Source organism: Hylaeus volcanicus, chromosome 4, assembly GCF_026283585.1.
Source record: "Hylaeus volcanicus isolate JK05 chromosome 4, UHH_iyHylVolc1.0_haploid, whole genome shotgun sequence".
Classification (NCBI taxonomy): domain Eukaryota; kingdom Metazoa; phylum Arthropoda; class Insecta; order Hymenoptera; family Colletidae; genus Hylaeus; species Hylaeus volcanicus.
In genome coordinates, this window is record NC_071979.1 from 14,718,249 (window position 1) to 14,732,371 (window position 14,123).

Sequence of the window (14,123 nt, forward strand, 5' to 3'; positions counted from 1 at the left end):
CAGTCGATCGGTAAAACAGGTCACGTTATTATCGATGTAGAATACCCATAATTCGTGCGGCTAAATAGGATATTACTACTAGAAAGAAAAATTAGTCTAGGAAGCATTGCAAGTTGTGCTCTTTTAGATATTTGAGTTATTTTTCTAATATCTGAGATTAAGCAAAAATTACTCAACTACGCTATTATATAGTAGATCATAAAAAAAATCGTCGATCTCCATAGAGCAACTACTCAAATTAATTTTTTACATACAGTAAACACAAAGTGTTATCCAATGTGACATTTTTCTTTAGTTATTTCTGTTTAAATTTCTATTATTACTAAGTAGTTGACCTCTCTTGTTTACAAGTTTGATCTAAATTGGACCTGCTACTGCCACGATGGTGGCCCAACCCATATCACAATGGTAAAGCATTGGGAAACGTCGCAGTCGCCACTTTCACCACCAGTTATAATTATGGACTGTCTGCCATACCTTTACTCTTTAAACTAAACAACGTACTAATCGACGAAGTCCAACTCATCGGTTGTCAGTATTCATTAACCGAGAGAAACGATGAAATTTTAGCAGACGAGTTCACGTCGAGCTAATCGCAGGCTCTTTCACTCGATTCGTGGCGTTCGTTTCGGAGCGAGGAGCCGACTAGAACGACGACGACGCCCGTGAACTTCTTTGGGCGTCTCGGTGCTCTCTCGACAGTCGATCGGATTCTTAGGTGCGTCGACCGCATTGTAACTAGACGCGACGGTGTTCAGACTCGTCGAGGATGCAAATTGCGCGCTTTATAGGCTCACGTCTTACTCGAGCGACTCAGCTTGCATGTCAGGCAGTCGAACTCCGTTCTGGAATTCCTCGGTCGGAGCGGCTTTTTCTTTTTAGCGCGATCCAAGAATTTTCTTTCGTGTACTGCGACGAAAATAACGTGACTCTTGTATGGATCAGATTTTCTTTTCAACATGGATTATAATTCCAATGGAAAATTCGAAAGTCCACCAGAAAAGGTAGAGTACCTGCTCGATAAGGTAGAAACTATGTCGGTATGTCGGCAATAGAGTGTACTCCACCGGTATGAGTCGATAAAATAGTGTACTCTATCAGCAAAGTTTACAACCAGTTTCTTTGGATAGTATTACGTGTTATAGCACTAAGTGAGTTAAAAAATGATCACATGAGAAAAATTATATTCCAAATGTTATGCCATTTCATCCTAAATCAGACAAATGACTTATTAGTAAAACTTTTCTAGCGAGCCTATCTTAACTTTCTATGGGTCCGTGTAACCTTCAGGTCACATGCTAATATATCGACGTTTTATCAAATAATTTTAGTTCTTTCACAAGACGACGTGTAGAATGTGTCTGACAACCAATAACAATATTGATGATGCTTGGCAGCGTCGTCAATCTGAAATATCAAAGTAAATAAATCTAATTAACTTGCAATCCCTTGAAACTTGTCTACAGAAGACAAAGATTCGACCGATAGATAAATGAACTTTCACAAATGGAAGCTGACTCTTGTACGAGAAGATGACACAAAACTAAGCACGAGATTGTGTCCGATGGGATCGCTGCAGATTTTCCCCAACCACTCTTAACCCAGGAAGACAGTGTTTGCCAGGAGCACACGAGGATTACAATTGCTTTCAGAACAATGCTAGAAGCCCATAGATCACTGTGGCCGCGATCATACATCGTAGCCATCGCTTAACAAACTAAAGGCTCGAAACGCGCGATATTTTCCAAGCACACCCTAATAAATTGAATCGCGTCCCATCGCTCAGGCTGTTGAAAGTTGCGGGTCCCATGAATTTCCAACGACGAACGAGCAAAGACGGCACGGCGACGGGGAACGCGCGATTCTGGAACAATTTCGCAAATGCAAAGACGAAGGGATGTATAAGCATCGATTCGCCGGAAGTACGCAATCCTCGAAATGGAACGCGCAAAAAGGAACTCCTAAAGCGCAGATCCTCTCGAGGACAGTTGAAAGCCAGGGCCAGAGGATGGCAAAACGATAAGACATGGGAATGGATACCCTTTTCGCAAGGTCGAGGAAAGATCTTCCCCCGTCCCTACTTCTCATCCGTCATTCGTATTCGCGGATAGAAATTTCGATCCGGCTGGATCATGGTTCGGGAGGAACTTGGAAGCTGAGAATTCTGTGTAATTCACCCGTGCAGACAATGCTGAGGGATTCGTCTAATTGCTATCCAATTAACCGAAACTGCCACCCCCTTCTTCCAGGTTACTCTGTCTTCTCTGTCTGGGAGGGGGGCTTGCGCCGTGACTCGAATATCCGTTGTCGGGACGCGCGCGGAGTTTGAAAATCGATCGCACGCTTTCAGGAGAGGCGAGCTGCAGTTGTTAATTATCCGTGGTTTAATTACTTCTTTCGGGCATTATGGGCTGAACTAAAACCTTCTCTGGGGAGGACCCCTCGATTGGGGGAAACTAATGGGCGACTTTATGCCACGCATTTGTTGGGAACTTCAGGGCGTCGTACTATACGACAGCTAGTTATTTCCGCTTTTCGGGATATTTTTTGTCTGAATCATTAAATTACACGTACTTGAAATTGTTACTAAAAAATTCAAATTTTGTCGGTTTTTTTCGTAAATTGTTTGGTCGTAATTAATTGACGCGAGCGTTAGGAATTAATCAATCACATTTTCAATTAATTGAACAATTTAAAATTGAATTGCACTTAATTCCATTGAAGTTGAAGGTTGATTGCAATTGATAATTAACTTTTCCATTGCAATGATGTTCTATTGGAATTGAAGGTTATCAACAAACTTATTAATAAGTAAAAATTCAATCGTCAATTGTAATTTACCTGAAATTGTAATGGAATTCAATTGCAATTGTTTTTAATTATTTAATTATCAATTTTAATTGCGAGACAACTGTAATTATATACTATAAGCAAATGATTCTCAGATTTAAAAAATGTAACAACCAATTGTCGAAATAATTAACAACGAATCCCTCGTAATTGCTATAAACGTTAAATTTCCAATTAAAAGTGGTCAATTATCAACTGCACTGGTGCATTTCAGAATTGGTAAATCGTAATTGTGAAAATTAATCGTGCGTAGTAGTTGCAGAATTTAATTACTGATCATTAATTGTGAATTATTAAATGAATTACATTTTGCTCAATCCTAATCGATACACACACACTGGTCTGGCCGAAGCAGCAAAAGATGGGATTCCCCTCTACAGGTGAACTCCCTCAGGTCGATTCTTTCATTTGCCATACCTTAGTCGCTGCTATTACCTAGACCCACTTTTCTATAACTGTCTATTCTAGCCTGTGCAAAAGTTCAAAGCTAACTATTTCAAGACGACAACAAGACCGTTCCGCCTCACGTCTCACAAGGCGGCCATGTCGGAATTATCACGGTGGCCGTTAGGGAGTAGCGTTCTCACGTATCCGAAGTGCTAGCGGACTGGTGTCATGAATTGCAAGATAACGTAACTGGAAACGTCGGCCCAAGAGGCAGCACGAAGTCCCCACGATGGGTTAAATGGTACTACGGGGGTTGGCTGTTTGAGCAGACCGGGGCTTGCTGTTCTCAAGCCTCAGGCGAAGGGGGACGATGCTTTAATTCAACTTGTAGCCGACCGTTCCGGGTCTTATCCCTGGAGGGATTGTAATAGACTCCAGCAGCAAAAGGGACCCAAGAGCGAGCAGTCCTTCAACGACTGGATACCGGTTTCTAACAGGGTGTTCCATATCCGTCCTTGATGATTCTGATAACGAGGAGAGGTCTACCTGTATCGAGATCAGTACCTTCTTCCTTATCGGTAGTAGCCTCATCAGATCTAGGATCCACGGGGGTTGCGGTACGACAGCGTCAATTCGTTGTTCAGTTGAGGCAGTAGAGTTTACGGGAGCCCTCCTATCGATAAGGGTGATTGGCAAGCCATGCTGGTAGTCCATAATCAGAAGTGGGACGTATTGCTCTTGACATGATGGCTATTATAATACCAATCTGTCGTGTGTATATTATAATACCATATCACGTATTAGGTTGGTAAGAAATCAATGTCGGTTTTCGAACTTTCGAACTTTGACGATTGGTTTTGGGATAACAGTTCACTTTATTCTATTTACGTTCCAATATCATCTTACAGTGCAGATGTCGCGCATGGTAATAGAAACGTTTTTGTTTTTACTGTTAATTTGTGCTCATTTCAAGTTATTTACTTCGCAATGGATACTAAGCAAGTTCGTGTAATATTCTTATATGAATATAAACCGGGTCATAAAGCTGCAACTGCGACTCGTAATATCAACGATGCATTTGGAGAAGATATCGTAAATGAACGCACGCTGCAGCGTTGGTTCAACAAATTTCGAAGTGGAGATGAAAAGATGAAGATGGTCGGCCTTCTCTCGTCGACAACGACCAATTGAAGGCACTGGTTGCATGCTGATCCACGAACAACGGCTCGACAACTTGCACAGGAGTTGGATGTATGCCACCCAACAGTTATTGACCACCTGAGACAGCTAGGAAAGTCAATTTGTGATATGTGGATTTAAATATATAGTTTAAAAACCGACGTTATTTTCATAAAGACCAACATAATATTTGTAAAGAACGAGTGTTGGACCAACGTAGTGACAATGGTAACAGAGCAAAGACTCCTGAAGGATGGTGGATAAAATACGACTACGCTAATAAGCATACTGATTAGTTCAAATGAAAGAGGTTTTAGAAGGCATTGCACCGCTCAGAGTGACGTCATTAGCAGCTGTGGCCATACAACGTTGATTTGGGGTAAATCCCTGCATGGCAAATGAAAAGTTGCAACCGATGGATTGAGCCACCATGAGCGTAGTGTTGCCACAAGGAATTTATTTGAAGCTACTCCAATTCCTCATCTGTAGGGCTCATATGTTGTAAGCCATTTCGTTGCAAAGGCATCGTAAATGAAAAGTGATAACGTTAACTCACGCACTGTTCAGCTAAAACAGCAGAGGTTTAAATAAGCCTCTCATCGGCCAATGTGGGTATTAAGGGCTTGCATTTAGTATTCTACTGATAGTCCATAGCTAAGGACTAGTAGATGCGCTGATTGGAAGGTAATTCAACGCCGTCACTAATGAGGGCTTTACCTGGTTAAGACTTCGAGACAGATGGGAACACAAGGAATACGACATGAACGAAATGTTCCGTTTCAAGATTAAGTGTAAAATTTATCGTAGATGATTTCAAGAGTGTGTTCGAGGAAGACACCGACAGGGATATATCATAGAGTAACTTCGAAGCGGTGCCGATTTATGTATCAGTACAGTATTATCATGAAATAAGCAACTCGCTATCCCCACCTTTTTGTTTGAAGTCGCCTGCCGAGTGAGAGATCCGAAAAGAAGTGAGAGGTCCGTGAAAGTGAGAAGCCGAACGGATTAGCGGAAAAAACACAGAACATGTGTACTATTTTCTCTTTCTCCGGCGTGTGTATTCTCCGAAACAATACTGCTAGGTTCATGCAGTTTGCCGTTACACGGAACCCCCTGTTTTTTCTACGGATTCCCCCTCATCTTGCTTGACAACAAAGTCAAACTGAATAGCATACTTCCCTCGAAATAAGCAACTCGTCGGTCCCGATAGAGTTGCTTATTTCGAGACAATATTGTACTAATGTAATTAACATCTCTCATATTAATCGACTGACGTGATTTTATCGATGATCAGGGGCCAAAACAGGATCAATTAGTTACATTTTATTCGTGTCACATAGCTCGAGTTCGAGTGAGTGTTCTGACTTACGTACTATCATCGTTGCTCAGGTCCATGTCACGACATACCTATTACATAAAATCTAAAGAAAAGTTTATTATGAATAAGAACAATGCGTACGTAATATCTCGCATAATGTTCGATTATCAATATGCAAAGCACAGGTAGAGAATTTCTTCCCAGAACAGAATGAATGCAAGCTCCCTCGAAGGGGACAATGAACCACTATGCTCATATTTCTAGTTTAATTCGTTGCCTAAACCATTAACATTGCTAGCAGATGTTAATGTATATATTCCCTTGTTAAGTAAAATTTATCAACAAAATATATTAACCCTTTGCGGACTACCACCGCATATATGCGACTCATATATGTGTCTATAATTTGATATCTTGGAGTGCTATGAATGAAACTCGCTTAAAGAAACATTTCTACTGAAAAGTGCGCTGGTAATTTTAGGTGACTATGTATAGCGGTAACGGCTCGGCCCGGGTTAAAGGGTTAAAAATATTGGATTTAAATAAAATTAGACCAAACCTCCACCAACATCCCATCGTATCGCTCCAAAGCCATACTGTTTGCGTACGATCTGAATGCTGGGTTATGCTAACAGGACAATCTAAGGAATTAATTAGCCGCCATTATCGATCGAAATCGATTTGAATGGAAGCTCGAGCGAGGAACGGCAGGATAAAGGAGGAAGGTGTAGTTTCAGCGAGTTGACTTCAACGTTCCCCAAACGCGAGTAAGGTCGTCAGCCGGTCTAACTACTTTCTAGTAGTTAATTACACCCCGAAAACTTCTTACTTATCGTCGAACCGTGGACGAGTTTGTCGAGCCTGATGTCTCAGCGTTCCGTGATTCCAATAACGTGCCGATACGGCGCGAGCCCTCTCGACGGCCAGTTTCCTGTTACCGTGAACTTTGTGCGCGACAAACGATTTTGGTTCTACTCTAACGGCTGAGTCAGGCAACTGTGACGACTCGTAACTTTCTTTTTAATTACGAACAGAAACAAAATAACGGAAGCTAAATGTTTACATCGCGCACGAGTACAAAATGCAATTAAACAATAATTAGAAGAAAGCTTGCAATATCCGTTGGTTATCAATATTGCGATGTAGAGAATTTCTTCTCAGAAATAAAAAAACTCACAAGCTACTCAAACACTTTGGAGAAAATTTCAACGAGCTGTTGATAATATTTTCGGCTTGAAATAATAACTGCCACATCGATAAACACCCGCGGCACCGCTTTGAAGTTCGCTAAGCGGGTTTCTAATTCCACAGCCACTGGTTGCTGAAGTTAAAGAAACGTGAGCAATGGTTTTATCAAGTATCTTTAATGCAAACCGAATTAACAAGCGAGTGAAACCGTGGGGCGCAGCTTAAAATAAATAATAGTCAAGTTTCCTAATCTATCTTGTACCAATGATATTTCTCTTGTCGAGCTAGTTTAATCCGTGACGGATAAAAAAAATTCTATTTTGTTTGGATCGTGTTTCAGGATTCATTCGTCTACACGGATTAATTAGTAAAACGAATTGTGATCGACTACTACTATTCGCGGCCTTAATTCGTTAAAAGTTCCCAGTGTTAAAGGCGTGAATCACGTTTCGTTACCAATGGGATCTACGGAAGTTCGCGTAGTTCTACAATTAGTTGCAAACTACGGTCTTGGAGCGTTCCCCGCCTACAGAGCCCCTCGTTCCATGTAAAATGCAATTCCCGCGTAGTTTGTTCCCGCAGGCCCGCTTGAAAATTTTCCACGACAGAAAACAAGCAAAAGTTCCCGTTTGCACGTGGCGCGTCCCAACGCAAGGAGTAACGACAGGGTCGAGGGGTATTAAGGATGAGGCCTTCTTTTCTGCATTTATACGACATTAGACGAGTTTCGCATAATGGTTTCGCTCGTCGAGCATGCATAAAATGTCTGCATCGGTGACGAAGGATCCCGCCCATCCCGATTCGTCGGACGAGGAAGATGGACGTCGTTATTTAAATCGCAGCCCCTCTTCCCGATTCTTCATCGGGATTTCGATGTTCCTTGCGAAGGAAGCCCCGTTCCTTAACAAAAAGGGAAACCCCACCTGCTTTGGAAATCAATTTTTCTCAAGAAATTTGTTTAGAACTTCGGTCAAGATCGGTCGCGGCGACAGCTGCTCCAATTTCAAAGACATTGCATTTTCATAAGTGTGCTAGTGATTGGATTAAGTTCAACATGTACAGGGAATCGTTAATAAATTTTATGCAAATTTGTTCGATAACTGTCATAGGGTTATCCCCACCACTCCTTTACATTCTTAGTATTCTACTTCTTACAATTAGTATACAGGGTGTCCTAAAAATGTTGGAAGTCCTTGAAAGGGGCGGTTCGGGGGATGATTTGAAACAATCTTTTCCTTAACGAAAATGTTGTCCGAGTAGAAACTGTTCAAGATATAATGCCAATGGTGTCGAAGGTTGAACATGTTACAATAAAAAATATCTTTTTTCTATCCTTATCAATTAATTTTAATCTCTTATCTTCTCTGTAAGGACTTTAACCTACTTGTAAGCTGCTTGATCCTATCATCAGTCATTTTGACGTGTAACTAATTTCAGAGTCATGGCTGAATAGTCGACAATTTTTCAAACCGTTCTCCCACGTAGCCGATGATGGCGATTCGTTTTCCATGCGCGAACGTGGATAGCACATCTTTTCGACGATACTTGTCCTCCTATTTTCGTGAGGTCTGCGATACCATTGTCTGATCCAACGGTGTGCCGCGTTCACTTCCTGCAATTACCCCGATTGTCTCGATTTTTCTCGACGTCCACGTTTCTCACGGCGTCCCCGTGAACTCTCCGCCCTGCGGAGGATCGGCGCCGAGCGTCGAGATACGAGCCCGAAAAGTCGGTGACATTTTTCGCGTTACCGTGGGAATATCCGAGTGGTGCTGGGAATGACTAATGCTTTTCCTGATTTGATGGAACTATAATTAAATGTTGGACGTATGAACGCGTGGTATCTAGCTTCTCATCTCGGAAAGGTTTGCAGTCTGTTAGCGTTTATTCGGACCTCTTTCTCTTTCTCTCTCTTTAGATGGTGCTTTCGATGCACAATGTATTGAGTGTATAGCCGATTAGGACAAAATTCATAACTTCTAACGTAATCAATTTCCAACGTAAGACCCTTGGTACTTTTTCGAAGAGGATATAGAACATACAGTGTCATTCAAACAAATGTAGGTGAATTTAATTTCTTATTTCAAATAAAAATGGTTTTTTAATTTTCGCTATTGCAACGTTTTGACAACTGACTACTGGCTAACTTTTGTTTGAACAATTTTGTCGTCAGTTTCGTCTTATCATCCCCTATAAACTGATATTTTTTTAACATTAATTTAACGACGAACATTTCTCTGGGCTCATTTCTCGAGGGCGTATATACAGACGCTCTTTACAGTCAAAGGGTTGATTTATTAAACAGGTAAATACTCATAAATACATGTAACCCAACAATCCATGTAAATTATATACATACGAGTGGAAAAGCAAGAACACCAACTATAGGGAACATGTTTATGTGAACGCGTTGGTAGAAAAGAAAGAAAAAGGAAAAGAGACAGACGAAAGAAAGTCAGTTGTTAGGCATTCAAACTATGGTATTTTGGACTGACCTAACTTAACTTTGTCAAATGTGAAATGTTTAAATCCCAACATACTTCAAACCTGAATTTTTCAAATTATTAATTACTTAAGTCCTAAACCAATTTGATTGCTGAAATGCTTCAATCTAAAAGCGCTTCAACCCCAAACCAATTTCATTACCAAACTGTTTCGATACTACGACACTTCAATCCTATAATAATTAATTTCATTTAGTGTCGATAAATAAACTGTTTCAACAATTCCTTCTATCAACCCGTTCCCGTGTTGCGTGGGGCGTATACGCTGAACTTTCCATTCAGGCCGCTTGAAATTCTCGTGCATGGTCGTTCGACCATGTGTTTGTTAAAATAATTCGTTAAAAATTAAATTTATTGTTTTGTTATCTAATACATATTAAAAGTTTCTTGCTAATGATGGCTTTGTATTATTGACAAATTGTAAGGTGTACGTTAAAGACGAGTTAATTTAATCGTTAAAGTGTGGCCTGAACGAAAAGTCTTCAAAAATCGGTCCGGCACGGAATGTGTTAACAGTTTTTCCAAAGAGCCACTAACACTTGATTTGTCAATAACAAAATGTGCCTGCTGGTGTAATCACTACGAACATTTAAACGGCACCTCCTTCAACGTTTAATTTCAATCACGTCCACTTTCATTCACAATAAGAAAATAAATATACTCCCTACCATTTGTGTTCAATTAATAAAAAATCGAAACAAAAGACATAATCCCAAAGCTACTCTCGGAAAACCTTTTATTGTGTTAAGAGGCATCGATGGTATCGTTCCTGTAAAAAATCCCGAAAGTTCGGTATAATTGAAATTCAGACCGCGTCCCGTGAAAAATGTCACGCGTGACAAATTGCACATTTCGCTGACCACTTTTCTCGATTGGTCGGCCTACGCTGTGAATGCACTTCGATGCAACTCCGCGTTAATCCTTGACGCTAATTTCGCTTTCCACCCTCCCCCGTCCCTCTCTCGCCCTTTCCACCCTGGCAAATCACGTTGCAATCTCTCTCTACTCGACGCGAATCGAATTCAGCCATCGTTCTACGACTCGAACCGAATTACGTAAATGTCCTGGCACGCGCCAGGTTCCATGCTGGAAAATACATTTTCTTCTACCTACCGGTATCCTTTCCCCCTGCACCCCCGCCCCTCCCCTCGCCCTCATTGCTCCCCGTGGCTGGCTATTTTTCTAAAGAACCGTCTCGCCCAACTTTTTTTTCCTTCTTTCCCTTACTCCTCCCCGGTTCTTGTTTTATCTCCCTTACCCTCCAGCGGATAGTGGAAACGTCGAAGGGTCCTGGGAATTTATTTGGTTATATTACGAATTTGTAGTACGGACTATGCTGCGAAAGGAGGCGTACTCGACGCCGTATGTTTAGTATCGAGCCGGCATGTGCATCTATTCGTTCCAGGTAAATAATAAAGCACGCGAAAGAGAAAATTATAGTATATATCAGGACGCCTCGTACGTTTCCGCGTTAGCATGATTTTTGTTTCCAGTGTCCAGTGTCTACGGATCATAGAGGTATAGACATATCCGGGTAGATATAGGCCCGCGTGTAAGTGGAAATGTCCCAATATTAGTAAAAGGAAAAAAACCGGGGTACCCTATCTATCTCTGTGTCAGTGTAAAAATCGAAATGTGTTCGGTTGAACCTTACGGTAAACTAAGCCTAGCCAAGTCTATCTCTGTGCTTTTATTAATGTGGATGTAACATACATAAGTAACTATTAAAAATGTAAACGATAAGCATTTATCATTGCCATAAAAATGATGCAAAAGTGTGCTGGTAGACAGAGACAGGTAGAGTAATAAATAACAAAGAGTTGCTATTGTAAACAGGTTACCCGTTGGGGCAGTTAAAGAATTATATTAATATAATTAGTTCTTTTTTGCAATAAGTGTCATCAAAAATTGTGAAAAACGCATTGCTAACTCTTTGACCACGGGACGATTTTTGCTAGAAATTCTAAGAGGTGTTGAGATGTGAATTTTAAAAAAATATCAGCTTAAAAAGTTTCGTCTCATCATTCTCTATAAACTAATATTTTTTAAAAATCGGTTTAACAGATACAAACATCTTTTTCAGCTCATTTCTCGAGGGCGTATATATATCCGCTTCGCAGTCAAAGGGTTAATAGTTGAGTAATTTAAAAAAGAAATTGGAAATACAATGATCAAGAGTCTTCTCGTTCGCTTAAACCAATTTTATGGTCAATAAAATCCTACTAAAAAAATTAGTTGTATCTCCTGCGACAGTTGAAAAGCCATCACTGTAATTTATTGGTGTTAAATTCGACTCCCTATTTTTAATTCGCTCCTTAAATACGTCAAAAATTGTAATTGACGTTTGCTGGTGTTTCTCAAGCGTTTCTAAATAAATCCACACATGAGTAATTAATCCTCCGACTAGAATAACATTCTAACTCAACATTTGAGAAGACTCACACGACTTTCCAGGGGCTATTTTCGATTTTCTTTCCGTGTTGCAACGACCACTACTTATTCCTCTCAACGATGGCACGAGAGCGCGAAGAGTAACACGGGAAGAAAGGCTGGAGCGATAGAGCCAGGCCTGCAGAGAAGTTTTCAGCAGCGAGGCTCTCTAAATTATTCATGGAAACGCCAGATAAGGCGACCATTTTCCCTACGTGCGTATGGAAACGGCGATAAGAGTGACCCGACGTTTTCCCATAGACTGTGTGCCCTCCTCCACCCAGCGTTCTCCCTTTCTTCTTTCTCTTTGTTCCTTCTCTTACCCTGAAGCACTATCTGGCTCCCCCGAAAGTACTATTCTTGTTGCCGAAAGGGCGCTGCGATATGGCGGTTATTAATGTGAGAAGTATACCTCTTTTCCTCGATGGATGATTCCAGCGATCTCATTCTCAACTTTCATGCATACGCTCGATATGAATTTTCGACCTCTTTTACAGAAAAATACTACTGTTAGAATCGCAACCGGGGATATTTTTTGCCAAATGGATCACTGTTCTTATAGTTCATGTAAAATTAGAAGACATTTAATTAGGACATTATTACGTTGATCTCAAATTTGTTTAGAAAACGGAAGACGTCAATTTTCATAAAATGAATTAACCCTTTGGGATCGTATTTAAAAGACGTTTAGCTAGAACATTATTACATTGATCTCAAATTTATTTAAAAAACGGAGGACGTCAATGTTCATAAAATTAATTAACCCTTTGGAATCGTATTAAATTTAAACATAATATACAGGATAGGCATAGGGATAAACAAGATTTATTAAGTCTTTTGTGAACTTTAGATATACAATGTATGTTTAAGCAATAATGTGTTTTAATGTAACGTTTTTATGTAAAAATGATATATTATAGTTCTCCATCATGTGGAATCTTTCGGTAACTATCTTCTTGCCGTTTTGAAGTAATGTTTTTGAAATATCTTAAGAAGCGAGAATACCTAATTCCACTGAAACATAATTTGTAAACACCGTTTTGAATGAATTAAACGATTCTAAAAAGTTGTAATATGTAGTAACGATACCTGTTCCAAAAATAGACGTCAAAGTTTGCGGTTTTTGCCTATCCTGATAAAACCAAGCGGCACAAACGTATTTTTATCTCCGAAACTATCAACCGTATTGAGTTTCCTGTTTTATTGTTTTCATCATGGAATACTAACCTTTTGAAATAAATTTTCTTTTAAGTCGAGGCTATAGTTTCGCAGACGAAACTTCATTTGTGCACTACATTTGGGCGAAAATAAGATAAAATCACAAACTGTGGTATTCTGTGTTATTTAAATAACAAATTTCAATGCAATAAAAACTGCAAAACTTTCGCGACATAGTGATTCATAACACTAGAGGGACATATTCGTACTATTTCTTTTCTATTATTATTATATTCCTTTAATTAAATTCAAAGTAAAAGATATTACTCTTCACTAGACCAGAACTTAACAATTAACGAGATATTAACAAAATTATCCTTATTTTGTATTTTTTTTTAAATGTGACAGAAGCATCTATTTGAAGTCTCCCATTAAAAGTGTTTTTACATGAAATTTCCTACAACCTAACATTGTATCATTGAATAAACAAATGCTCCAATGATTGACTTCATACGCCAGAGAAGGGTAATCGATCGATATTTTAAACAATTCTTGGAAACGCGAATATCATCGGTTATTTTTTACAAATGTGTCCGTGAATTTCCATGTTCACATTTTCCAATAATCGTCGTGAAATTTCATTTCGTAGTCGAGCGAAACAAATATACGCGTATGAAACGAAAAAGTGACGTCCCGATGAAATGGTTAAAAATAAAACTCGGATCACATTTCACGATACAAGTTATTTTGTCTTGAAATTTTGTTTCCCGTAATTGCAACTTGTCAAAAATCATTCCCCAAGAAAAGACCGTTGAAAGAATTGTGCAGTAACTCACAAATTCTAATTAAAAAGCACCCACAAATTGAAACGCAAATTAAAAGTGATTAATAAAATTTGTTAGATTTGTAGTTTAATACACGCCCCTTCGAATAGTATCTAAATATTACAAAATATAGATAAATATTCGAAGAAGTACCTTTTTGCAAACTTGGGAGAAACAAATTTCCAAATGTACTAAAAAACACACCTGATATTCAAAGGTGATTATCAAAATTAAAAACGAAATTAAATAAATTGTTTTGTATAAAAAAAATCTTAAAAAATA

The 14,123-nt window shown here is 39.4% G+C and overlaps 1 protein-coding gene across 2 annotated transcripts in view; it reads right to left on the minus strand.

Moving 5' to 3' along the window:
* Nucleotides 1–14,123, minus strand: part of LOC128875681 (protein rhomboid) — a 435,457-nt gene that overhangs the window by 22,512 nt on the left and 398,822 nt on the right. The window lies entirely within an intron of this gene.